General features: G+C 39.7%; 1 pseudogene; it reads left to right on the top strand.

The window, feature by feature from the left end:
* Positions 1 to 10807: 10807 nt before the first annotated feature.
* On the top strand, positions 10808 to 10904 carry LOC123842717 (small nucleolar RNA U3; annotated as a pseudogene).
* The last annotated feature ends 2421 nt before the right edge of the window (positions 10905 to 13325 follow it).

The following is a 13325-nucleotide window of genomic DNA, read 5'->3' on the forward strand; positions in this document are numbered from 1 at the left end:
TCTGTCTGTTGGTATCTTAGCAACCAGAGTTGAGTCTTTTTGTCTTAGTAAAAGATGTTAATGACCCTTACCCTCAGGCCCCCTCCACTTGAGGAAGAAATAATAGTCTGACACTGACCTTTTATTTTTTTTTTATTTTTTAAAGATTTTATTTATTTATTTGACAGAGAGAGACAGTGAGAGAGGGAACACAAGCAGGGGGAGTGGGAGAGGGAGAAGCAGGCTTCCTGCCGAGCAGGGAGCCCGATGTGGGGCTCGATTCCAGGACCCGGCGGATCATGACCTGAGCCAAAGGCAGATGCTTAATGACTGAGCCACCCAGGCTCCCCCATGGACTTTTTGAAAGCGAAAGCGATAGCGATTTTTGCTACCAGGCAAAATAGAGAACAGAACCGCTGGCTTTTCTTGATAATTTTCACCGCTCCTTCACAAAAGTGGAGTTTAGGTAAGCTAAATCATTCTGTGAAGAAGTAAATCATTCAGATCATGAAGAAACCTCTTTTTCAGTGGAAGAAAAGAGATAAGTGTGTGCGCAGACATTCCGAGTCAAAATGTGACTCTGTAATGGGAAATCTTTGTATAATACTCCTAAATGAATGTGCAGTTAGGCGGTTTACTTTCTAAATGAGATTTATAGAGATTTGTTTGCATTTTCTGCAGCAACAGTTTAAAACAAACTTTAGCTTAGTGGTTTGTTTCATCGGAGTTTTGTCTGTTGGGGATAGGAATGTTTGAAATAGACTTATGAAAGATTCCTATATTGAGTTCCCTAACTTTAGGAATTCTGTGGCTGTGTTTTTATATATGTAGCTGTTTTTCTTTTTGGATCGAGTTCTGATATCTCACAAGACAGATAAATTTCAAATTATGTTTCGTATTTTAATTCCTAATCATGCCTTCTTCCAGTCTATGAGGACATGTAACAATTGTCATACAGCATTTTGTATGGTTTACATGAGTTAAAACAAAATTGGAAAGGAATTGTTAAGTAAATGCTGATAACTTTGTACTGTTACACTTTTGAAAAGTTTTGAATCATAGACCATGAAATTAAATGTTAGTTGATTGATACATGTTCATGTTATATTTAATAAGCTGATTAAAACAGCACCTTTGTATCTACAATCTTAATTCTTTCCTTCCCACTACTTAAACTGCCGAAATATTTAGTTAATTTTCCTTCAAAAAAGTCACAGTGTGTAGAGAGTAGATAAGGTATACTAAATGGAAAGTTGGACCACATATTGTTAGTTAAGCAATTTGTAAGATGAACATTAGAAAATAATCCCCCATGTGGTATGACTCTGAATCAGAGAGACCTAGGCACAAGAGCCACAGTGGAAAATCATTTTATTTTGTGCATTTGCAGTTGTTTTACAGAGTTTTTATTGATTCAAATGAGTGAGTAGGATTTTTCACTTTTTTTTTAAATTAAGGAAACAGAATTTTGCATTTAGCATTATATGATAATTTGAAATGAGTGTATGTACCCTTATTCTTTTTTTTTTTTTTGAAGATTTATTTATTTATTTTAGAGAGAATGGTATAAGTGGGATGAGGGGAGAGGGAGAGAGAGTCCCAGCAGACTCCCTGCTGAGCGCAGAGCCAGACTTGGGGCTCAGTCTCACGACCCCGAGATCACAACCTGAGCCCAAATTAAGAGTCACCCTTAATCGTCTGAACCATGTAGGTGCCCCTGTGTGCCCTTTTTCTTAAAAAAAAAAAAAAAAAAGCGAGAGAGAACAAAAACGTGAGGAAATCGCAGTGTGGCATTATTTTAAAGGTTTTCTGCTCATGTATTGTTCAGCACAATCAGAAGAAAAGAGTTCTGGTCAGCCATAGTTGGGTAACACCCAGTGGGTGAAAGCAGGGGAGACTTGCAACTCCATCTGCCAAAGGAACCTGCTGAGTGGAAGGAGATGGTCAGGAGAGGGCCATGTGTTTGTGGGCACAGTTTGCGGAGCACTTTGTTCTGTTTAATAATTGAGGGATAAAATGAGTTCTTCGGTTTTGGCCACTGTGATGGGAAATTTGAGTTTCTGGAGCTAAAATGCATGAGGAAGAACTGAGTGAGAACTGGTATTCATTGCCTGTCTTGTATCAGGGGAGTGTTAAGTGTGTGTTGCTTCATGTAATCCATTCTGCAACCCTTAAAACTGGTAAATTAAACCCCATTTACCAGGTGAAGACAGTGAGGCTAGGGTCGGTATACTAATGTCTTCGAGATCCATCAGTTATAAATTGGCACAGGATGGCGAATTAAAGCTCAGATTTGCCTAATTCTGAGATCTCTGTTCTTTCTACTTACCATGCTGCTTCTCAAGATATTTTATTTAGTTCAAGTGATTTGCTTGCTTTATGGGCGTTAACTAATTTGACACATTTATCTGAACCTTGGGTTGTTAATAGAGTTGCCAGATTTTTTTTTTAAAGATTTTATTTGTGGGCGCCTGGGTGGCTCAGTTGGTTAAGCGACTGCCTTCGGCTCAGGTTATGATCCTGGAGTCCCGGGATCAAGTCCCACGTCGGGCTCCCTGCTCATCAGGGAGTCTGCCTCTCTCTCTGACCCTCCCCCCTCTCATGCTCTCTCTCTCTATCTCATTCTCTCTCTCAAATAAATAAATAAAATCTTTAAAAAAAAATTTTATTTGTGGGCGCCTGGGTGGCTCAGTTGGTTAAGCGACTGCCTTCGGCTCAGGTCATGATCCCAGGGTCCTGGGATCGAGCCCCACATCGGGCTCCCGGCTCAGCGGGAAGCCTGCTTCTCCCTCTCCCACTCCCCCTGCTTGTGTTCCCTCTCTCACTGTGTCTCTCTGTCAAATAAATAAATAAAGTCTTTAAAAAAATTTTAATTAAAAAAACCAAAATTTTATACAGTTCCACATCTAGGAATTTATTCTACAAAAGTTTATCAAGATCTTAATTCACAGATGTTCACTGCAGCATTATTTGCAATAGCACAATATTGAAAGGAACCTAAATGTCAATCAATAGGGTACTGGTTAAAGAAAATATCATATATTCACAGAGTAGAGCTATGTGCATTGACATGGAAAGGTTTTCAAGATTCAGAATAGTCTGATATAAATAGTACCCACTACTAGTTTGCAAAGACTTTTATTTTTTTAAAAAGTTCAGAACGGTATAGATAAGAAAGCTTTTATAGTGGTTGCTCTGGGGAAGCAGGGAGGTTTGGGATTAGCAGAAAGAGGGAGATTTTTGCTTTCTTAGTTTATGCCCTTCTAAACCACTTGGCTTTTTCTTTGTATGCATGTATTATTCATATTTTTAAGAACAAAGAAAATTAAGTGAGATGTCATTTTTAGTAATCGAGTTAGTGAAGTGTTTTGGTTTTGTTTATTTTTTTTCAAGATTTTATTTATTTATTTGACAGAGAGAGAGACACAGCGAGAGAGGGAACACAAGCAGGGGGAGTGGGAGAGGGAGAAGCAGGCTTCCTGTGAAGCAGGGAGCCCGATGTGGGGCTCGATCCCAGGACTCTGGGATCATGACCTGAGCCGAAGGCAGACGCCCAATGACTGAGCCACCCAGGCGCCCCTGGTTTTATTTATTTTTTGTAATGACAATACTTTATGCAGGAAAAGATGGGAAATGGATTTCCCTACATCACTAGTGGCATTGTAAATTGCTATAGTCCTTTTGGAAAGTGTTTGATAATATGTAGCAAAAGCCTTAAGTAGTCATATCTTTTAATGCTGTACAATTTCGTAAAAATCTAACTGAAGGGAATCTGTCCCACATGTGCAAAGTGCTTTATATATAAAGGTATCAATCAAATTACTATTTTAAATGTTCCCAAATTAGAATTAACTTAAATATCCAATAATATATTAAAGAACATCCACAGAAAGTTAATATGTAAATATTTAAAATGATATTTACAGATTTTGTTACAAGATAAACATGTTTAAGGTGTCACATTAAGAGAAAAAATTATTTTAAAACAGAAAAAAATGTATATCGGCTGTTAGATATAATGTATAGAATGATTATAATCATGTTAAAAAATATTCCTAGAAAAAAAATACTAACAACAAAATGCTCCTAATGGCGGGCAGAACTTTTTCCTCCCCTGGTTTTCTATTTTTTCCAGGTTATCTGTAACAAACATTTCTTATATTATAAGAGAAAAAAATAACTGTCCTATAAAGAAGGAAATGATGCACCTTTGTTATGATTTGTTCATAGTCAACCTATGCTGATGTTATATTGATCTACCAGTTTAATTCCTAAATTAAATGCTCATTGGCCATTTCTAAAAACTGACTATAGCATTTTGCCAAGGACCAATCATCAAACCTGTTGACTTTTATTATCCCAAGATACTAATTGCTTATTACCAAGTGCCACTAGTTTTGTCTTCTAAATATTTATTGACATCACCTCTCCTTTTCTTACTGCCTGCCCCTACTGTTGGCCCTGGCTAAAGCTTTTATCCTGACCACTCTCTCAGCTTCATTCTTGTTTCCTCCCATTTTATCCTGCACTCTGCCTTGAGAGTAATCTTCTTACAACCCTGACCTACCACATGATTGATTTGCTTAAGCCTTTCCGTGGCTTTTATGGCTCAAGAGCCATAAGAGTTCATGTTCCTTGGTGAGCTTGCAAGGTCCTCCTGACTTGACCCCTGTCTACATGTCTCCATCTCACTTCCAGCTCTAAGAATACATACGTCGTCTCTGAGGTCACACCGCCACTTCATATCTCCTTGACTTTGTTCACACTGTTGCTTCAGTTTGGAACCCTCCTTACCTGCTAATACTCCACATTCCTCAAGTGTCAGCTCCTCCAAGGAGACTTCTCTGACCCAGTAGGCTGAGTAGCCCCCCCTCCTGGTTCACACACACACACACACAACTGCTTCCCCAAAGTAAACAGATCAATATCACTTGTATGTTTCAAGTAAACAGATCAATATCACTTATATGTTTCTAAAGGGCTTTCATATGTAATAACACCTGTAACCCTCATAATAACCCTGTGAAGTAGGCAAGAAATATATACTCCCTATTGTATGGACAAGAAATGCAAGATTCGAGGAAAATATACTTGGCTGTGGTGACACAGTGCATAGGGTGGAGTCAAGACCAGTACCTAGGTGTTCAGATCTCTTTTCTTTCAAGCTTGCGTCCTCAGCTGCTAAGATTAAAGAGGTGTACGTGGAGAGGCCGAGGAGTTAGTAGGGAGAAGGAGGATCTAGCTGGTGGAGAATCTTGAGAACTAGTCTAGGGAGCTATTTTGGCTAGTTAACCACCATTTACTGAATATCCACTCCATTCCAGATTTGGTGCTAGTCATTTCATGCAAATTGCCTTGCGTAGTGGTTAAGAGCCAGACTCCAGAGCTCAATACCTGGTTTGAATCCCGGCCCTGCTACACCATCCAATTCTCAAAACATTCACATTTTATGTATGAAAAAACTGAGGTCCATATAGGTTAAGTTGCCCAAAGCCACATAGCTAGTAAATGGTAGAGATAGTTCAAGTCCAAGTCTGTCTGATGCCCTTTCTTTCTTTCTTTCTTTCTTTCTTTCTTTCTTTCTTTCTTTCTTTTTTTTAAGATTTATTTATTCATTTGAGAGAGAGAGAGAGGCAGAGAGTGAAAGCAGGGGGAGAGGCATAGGAAGAGGGAGAAGCAGACTCCCTGTTGAGCAGGGGCTCGATCCCAGGACCTGGAGATCATGACCTGAGCCAAAGGCAGATGCCCAAGCGTCTGAGCCACCCAGGCTCCCCTGATGCCCTTTCTACTACATATAAGACCCAAGTGGCTAAGAGAAGAGATTGAGCTTTGGGGCATAAAGTCATCGGTCCATACTTTCTGGTGATGAGATCTTGAGAGTTGCTTGACCTTCTCAGTAGCAGTTCCTGTAGCTCAAAGTGGTAGAACCTACCTGCAGCAGCACGGTACCCGGCATGTGTGAAGGGACCACATATGTTGATTCTGTTTCTTATGCCACTGCATTGCTGAGGGACACAATGGAAAGATATTCGTGGAAACTCTTCTTGGCAGCTGTGTAGAAGGACTGGGGTAAAGGAGGCAAGGGGCTGTTCAACAACCTGGATGTGAGGTTGCGAGAACTTGGTGGAGGATGCTGGCTTTGGCAGGAGTGCAGGGGAGGAAAGAAACACTGAGCTCCCAGGTGAGAAAGTGGGAATTGTGAGTGTGGTTGCTAGAAGCTTTAGGGTCCTGCTAATTCTGATGCCTTACATTCTATTTTATCCTTTTCGATTCTATAAATGGTATGTGTTTTTAGAGAAATATATGTTCCATCAAACATTTTAGCATTGTATTTTTAAAGGCTATCAATAAATCTCAGTAATGACAATGATTTCTACTAACTTCATTTCATGATCCAAGTCTTGAACTTTTAATCTATGTTATTGATGAAATTAATATGAATTACGGATTTTTTTAAAAGTAGGCTCCACGCCCCCTGCAGGGCTTGAACTCACAACCCTGAGATCAAGACCTGAGATCAAGAGTCAAATGCTCTACTGACTGAACTACCCAGGTGCCCCAATTATGGATACTTTTTAACCCAACTGAAGAAGGGGAGATTCAGTTAAGATTTAAAAACCCGCCAAATACCATATAACAGCCTTCAACCAGAAATCCACATCTGTCAAATGGAATCATGGTGTAACAAAAACTCAGCCAGACATAGTCTACAAGGTCCAAGCAGGGAGAAATAATGCCCAGTAAACGTTAAGAATTGATGGCTAAATGCATTATGTCCCAAACATATGCTGGATTCAAACCCTTTCTCCCTTGAAGGTCAGGAATCATTTCATGGAAGCTAAGGTTGCAATTTAGGAAAAAAAAAAAAAAATTAAGGGATACAGTTATTTTCACTGAAGCAGAACAAAAGAATTGTTAAATCGGCGTGGTTTCTTCCCCTAACATGTACACTCTCAAAATGAATCAGCTAATAAGGTCTGTTCAGTAAGACTAGATAAGCAATACATTATCTGGCACATTTATTATGAAAAGTGATTGTTACCTAGACTAGCAGGGAAGAAGACATGTTGTGTAGGGATTGATATAGACAATTTGTTGTAACCAGACTAACAAAACCCTGTTATTAAGGGGTATAATGTGAGAGACTGAACATACAGCAGGACAATGGCCAGACCATATATAAAAATAGAGCTCCGATCCCCAGCCTGCAGCATCCTGCCCACAAGACCAGCTCCTTATCTACAATAAACCACCCAGCAATCCAGCCCGCTGTAAGTCAGACCTGCACAATGCCAGATTGCTATCTCTCGTAACAATCCGGGAAGCTCAATAATAACTTCTATAACAACTGGCCCCAAATGGCCAGGACATGATTAATGACTGACAGCCTCCCTAAATTTTTTTGCTGCTTCTAACTTAGGACTCTAACAAGAGAGCACCAATAAGTGCCCTCTTTCTAGTTAGCCTGTCTACAGCTTCCCTAAGCCAACAGCCTCCAGTCAGGGCACACCAGAAGCCTTCTTCTTTCCACTATAAAGCTTTCCCACCTCGCCGCCTGCCTTTGCATCTCTGCCAAAATGCAAGTGACGGTGGCTGACTGTCTTGCTATACAGCAAGCTGAGAATATACAGCATTTGCTTTTTATTTTTTTAATTTGGTTAGTCTTCATTTATTTTTATACTTGAGAACATAGAAATAATGGTAGAACTCTTGGTTTTAATGATGCTAAAAAAACAAAATTCAATGGAGTATATTTTAAAGATCTTGGCTTTATTCAACAGTTCATGAATTGAGCAGCATTCCATCTAGCTGATAGAAAGGAGGTCCAAAGCGCTCTATAAAATGGAAGACTCTTGTAGGCAGAAGGAGGTGGGACAAGGAAGTTATTCCAGCAAAGAGCTGGTTATTTCAGACAAGGTGGCTTTGGGGGATAGCAGGGGTCTATCAGGTGGATTACCTCACTGGTGCTGGCCAGGTCATTCCAGACTGACTAGTTAAGATTACATTCCTGGGAGAGGCTGAAACTGCATTTAGATTAGGTACTAAGTCTTGTTTTGGTGATATGGGCTTAACACAAGGGACTCTATTTGGGGCCAGTTGTTTCTTTTTTAAAAAATAGTATCAACATAAGACACTTTTGACGTCAGCAGCAATTGTGAATTATACAGTTACAGACTATTAGCACAGAGCAGGGTAGGTATGGGGAGGATATAAACAAGGAATGTAGAATTTGGATAAAAAGTAGTCTTACCGGGGTGCCTGGGTGGCTCAGTCTGTTAAGGGTTTGCCTTCAGCTCAGGTCATGATCTCAGGGTCCTGGGTTCGAGTCCCACGTGGGGCTCCCCACTCACTGGGGAGTCTGCTTGTCCCTCTCCCTCTCCTTCTGCCCCTTCCCCCACTCATGCTCACTCTCTCTCTCTCTCCCCTCTCAAATTAATTAATTCATTAATTTTTTTTTAAAAAAGGTAGCCACACAGAAAAAGGCATCAGATATACATTTTCTCTTTCCAAACACATTTCCTTTCCTTTCAGAATAAGCTGCATATGCAACATTGTTAGTCATGAACAGGCCCAGTACTATTGTTTCCTTTGTTCACTTCTCCATCAACTTCTTCTGTTTCCTGGTGTTGCCTTCTTTTCTTCAGCCAGCTTGATATAAGCCTTTTGCTTTGATCAAAACGAGCATCTTTCCCACCATATACTTGACTAGGCTGCAGGACCAGCTACGTAATTTGCAGGGCCTGGCACACAATGCAAATGTGAGGTCAGGCCCCTAGTTCAAAAATTATGAAGAATTTCTAAACCGTGGGGGTGTCTGGGTGGCTCAGTTAAGAGTCCAACTCTTGGTTTTGGCTCAGGTCATGATCAAGGTCCTGAGATCGAGCCCCACGTCAGGTTCCGCACTCAGCACAGAGTCTGCTTGTCCCTCTCCCTCTGCTCCTCTTCTCTCTCTCAATCTCATTGATTGATTGATAAAAATAAATTAAGAATCAAAAATTAAAAAAGAATTTCTAAACAATGACAGCAGAGCAGTAAGCCAAATGTGAGGCCCTTCAGAATGTAGGACCCATGGGGTGCTTGGGTGGCTCAGTCGTTAAGCGTCTGCCTTCAGGTCATGATCACAGGGTCCTGGGATCGAGCCCCGCATCGGGCTCCCTGCTCCACGGGAAGCCTGCTTCTCCCTCTCCCGCTCCCCCTGCTTGTGTTCCCTCTCTCGCTGTGTCTCTCTCTGTCAAATAAATAAATAAATAAAATCTTTAAAAATGAAAAGAAAGAATGTAGGACCCTAGGGAGGGAAGACTGTCTCTACACTCTCTCTGGTCTGCTTTTACTGCACTTTGCCAACTCTGAGACTTGAGGTCCTAAAGCCTAAGCACTTGGGGCCCGCAAATGGGCTTTCGGCGGCGGCCAGAAGGTCAGAGCAAGGCCAGGCTAATGTGTTTTTTTCAGAAAAAGCAGAAATCTGTTAATGATAGATAAAAATTAGATACTTGAAGTTTGTAAACTGGGTTAAATTAATCATTAGATAATGTGCTATTTGCTGAAAATAAAAAAAAAACACACATTGACTAGCAAGTGGCCACATTCCCTTTTTTTGTGCAGTGTGTTGAGGCTGTTCTATCGCACGACAAAGAATGGATAGCAGGAAAGCCGTGCAGACGGAAACGGGATTCTTGCTCTCGTCTTACTATCGAGTTAGGTGTTTTCGTTTTTGTTTTGTTTTTTAATTAGAAACAATGAACCTGTGCTGTCCCATGGTTTCAGCAAGCCCATCGTCAGCAGAGGAGATCCAGTAATGTCTGTAAATATTATCAAACAAACAAACAAAAAAATCCATTATTCACCCTCTTCTGGAAAACTTATTGCCATAAAGTTTAGGGCAGATAATTCCGTGGAAGGCTTGAAAGTTTTTCAGAACAATATTTAAAACTAGGATTACATTCTATAAAATGAAACTAAAACGTTAGGTTAAATTATGTCACGTGTAAAACCCAAGCACCCTTGCACTCCACCCTGACTTTTCTATCATCAGAAGCTGGGGATTCCTGGCTTTTGTGAGCTAAGAGAGTTAGGGCATGTTTGTACTTCTTTTACCCTTGTTTAGGATATCAGGCCACTGGAGGCTAAGGCCACTTACCACATCTGGCTATGTCTTGTCACGTGGGCACATATTCACATAGAACCAAGTTCAAGTCCCTCTGTAAGACATGTAAAGGAACTAGCAGAGGGCAAAGAGCTCACAGACTCCGCTTGGACTCCTGGTGCTGTCACCGACTAGTCTTATGACCATGAAAAAAAAAACCACATCATCTGTCTGAGCCTGTTTTCTCCTCTATAAAGCTGGGAAGTAATAGACTGGTCAGAAGGACCCAGTAAGATACATGTAGGGCCTGGCACAGAAAGGGGGTAGCAGTAAGACTCAGTAGCCCTCCCTGTGCTTCCCCACCTCCAAATCTGTTCCAGTCTAATTTTCCGTGACACAGCCCTCCAGTTCCGCCAGGCTATTACTCATCGCCCCCTGAACATTGTTACACAATCCTGCCTTTTCTTCAATCTTCTCCTCAGTCTAGAGGACCTTCCCTGGCAGTCCTCATCTAGCTAAATCCTACTCATCCTGGACGATTCAACCCAAGCCTCACTGCTTCTCGGCAGCCTTCCCAGGACATTCTGCATGCATTCCCAAAGCACCAAGCACTGTTGTCTGTTGTGGGGTCAGTACTCCACACTGCTCCGGAGCTTTCCCATGCTGTCTTATCTTCCCAAAGATGCTGTAAGCTGCTTGAGGGCAAGGATAGGCCCTTAGTTGCCTTTGTATCTCCCACAAAGAAAGACTATACTTTCAGGGATCATTTCTATAGTTTGTATCTCCCACAAAGAGGATTCCTGTGTGATACCCATGACAAGTCTCAGTAATTACATGCTGAGTGCATGAATGAGTGCTGTGTCATATTGCGTTTTGTTAAATTATACATATATGCCTGGGGCTTGAAATGTGAGAAAATGACACAGCTATTTCTCCTCCTTCTGATGTAGATTGCTTTTTAAAATATTATCTTTTTTTTATATATGTATATGGTATTTCTTCTCCAATATTTCAATATACCACTTAAAATCTGACCTGAAAAAAAGTATTAAAGTTGTGTTTTAAATGGAAGAAAAACGCACCAGCTATGACTAATGTCTTCAATTTATAGTATGTCCAATTTGGAGAAGACCATGCTTTCTCATAAGGTTGCATAACTGCGAACAAAAACATTTTCAGCCACAGGATGTGTTTTGGAAGAATTTAGCCCTTTATTAGGCTAGGAAAAAAGTGAAAAGAAAAAAATCCAGAGACACAGCTTTCCTTGATACACATCTTACCCTACATAGAGAAGGCACTCAGATATTTGTCAAATTGAATGATTTCTCCTCATAGAATGTTTGGTGGGAGGCAGAAAGTAGATCGGAGCATTCTCAATAAAAATGATTCATTCTAAGTCTGGATATTGCATCCTTGTTAATTACGTAGATATTGCCAACTATTGAGTATTAGCACCGAGGATGATTAACGGGGATGAGTGAGAGATGACATGTATTTCTACTACCATTATTCTGGATTAGATAATCGATACAAAGAGACCTGTACATCAGCCACTTCCTAATACTTGTGCTAGCCCTTTGGGGGTGGAGTAATGGTGAAGAGTCCTCCAAATGAATCCTGAGCGCTAGAGCTCCAGGTAATTTGGTGACTGCAGAAGAAATAAGAGTCAAAGGTGGATAATAGGTGACACTGGTGAATATCTCAAATTTACAACTGTGTGTCAGCAGTCTTTTCTACTATCAAATATGACAGTATAAAACCTGGCCCAGGCCAAGATGTTGTGTGAGTCTAAGTTAAGAACAAATTGAGCACGTTCTCTTTACACAAAAATACCACTTGAAAATTTAGGAACTGTAACTTATCAAATAGTTCAATATGAAAGTTTAAACTCCAGGTTGTGCAACAATTCAAATTTTTATTTTTAAATGTGGGGGGAGGGCAAAAAGACAACCCTGTTTTCTGTGTTAACCTAAGAAGAATGAATTTTAAATTCTAAACTCCTATTTTGTTCCTTACCTGGAGGACTCATTTTGCAACTCAAATAGAAGATGTGAGAATTAAGATCTACGAAACAAAGTTTTGAATCAATCATCAGAAGCAAAACATTGTTTTCAAGGACAGGAATGAGTTCTGACATTTTAATTACAAGCTCAGTGGAAAGTTTGATAGTAGAATGTGAGCTCTGAAAATTATTATTATGTTGTCTTTAGGATTAATGACTATAAAATGTCAGTTTTGAGTGGTAATGGTAAATTACAAAGAAAAACTTATGGAACTCCTTTTTATTTCCTGATGTACCATGAGTATTCATCACAATTTACTTGATTAAAAATACCCAAACAGTGGAAAAATACAGAGACATTGATTTTTTTTTTTGAGACATTGATTTTTTTAATGGATTGTATAAATATAAGGCAGCTTTTCCTTAGCAATTCAGAAGATGCTCATCATACCATTTTTGATATTTGTAATATCAAAAAACTGGAAGAGACCTTAGTATTGAGCAATATGAGAATGAGTAAGTAAACTATGGTACATTCAAGTAGTGGACTACACAATTATTGAAAATTATACACATATAAAGATAGTATCACAGATTTAAAAATACAGTTGATGTAAGGTTTTTAATTCTATATATGCAAACATTAATGTATGCTGACTACAAACATATAGACAAATGCATTAGAGAAAATAATGGAAAGGAACGTACAGGAATGATTATAGAATTTATATTTAGGTGGTGAGATTATGGATTTTTCTTTATTTTTCCAAATCTCGTGTAATGTTTTCAATTCTATTTATGATTTTTAAAAATTAGTTTCTATTTTTAAAGACCTATCATCTGCTGTGGTATATTCATTTTTGCCAATGAATTGCCAATTTCCGATCATTGTTTTACTTACAAAAATAGCAACAGAGAGTTCAACCTAACACTGTGTTATCACTGTCCAACTAACAAAACAAATCCTTTTTTTTTTTTTAAAGATTTTATTTATTTGAGAGAGCACGCACTTGCACACGAGTGGGGGAGGGGCAGAGGGAGAAGCAGACTCCCCACTGAGCAGGGAGCACAATGTGGGGCTCGATCCCAGGACCCTGAGATCAGGACCTGAGCCAAAGGCAGCCGCTAAACTGACTGAGTCACCCAGGCGCCCCTAAACAAATCCTTTTCTCAAATAAAAGTTGCTAATGTCTATTTTAAACTGTTCCTTAAGCTTCAAAACAGAGTCTAACTTTTTGAAAATTTTTAGTTAAGTTACTT

Source organism: Mirounga angustirostris, unplaced genomic scaffold (assembly GCF_029215605.1).
Source record: "Mirounga angustirostris isolate CCGP_5_RB_7025 unplaced genomic scaffold, mMirAng1.0.hap1 SCAF_12, whole genome shotgun sequence".
Lineage (NCBI taxonomy): Eukaryota > Metazoa > Chordata > Mammalia > Carnivora > Phocidae > Mirounga > Mirounga angustirostris.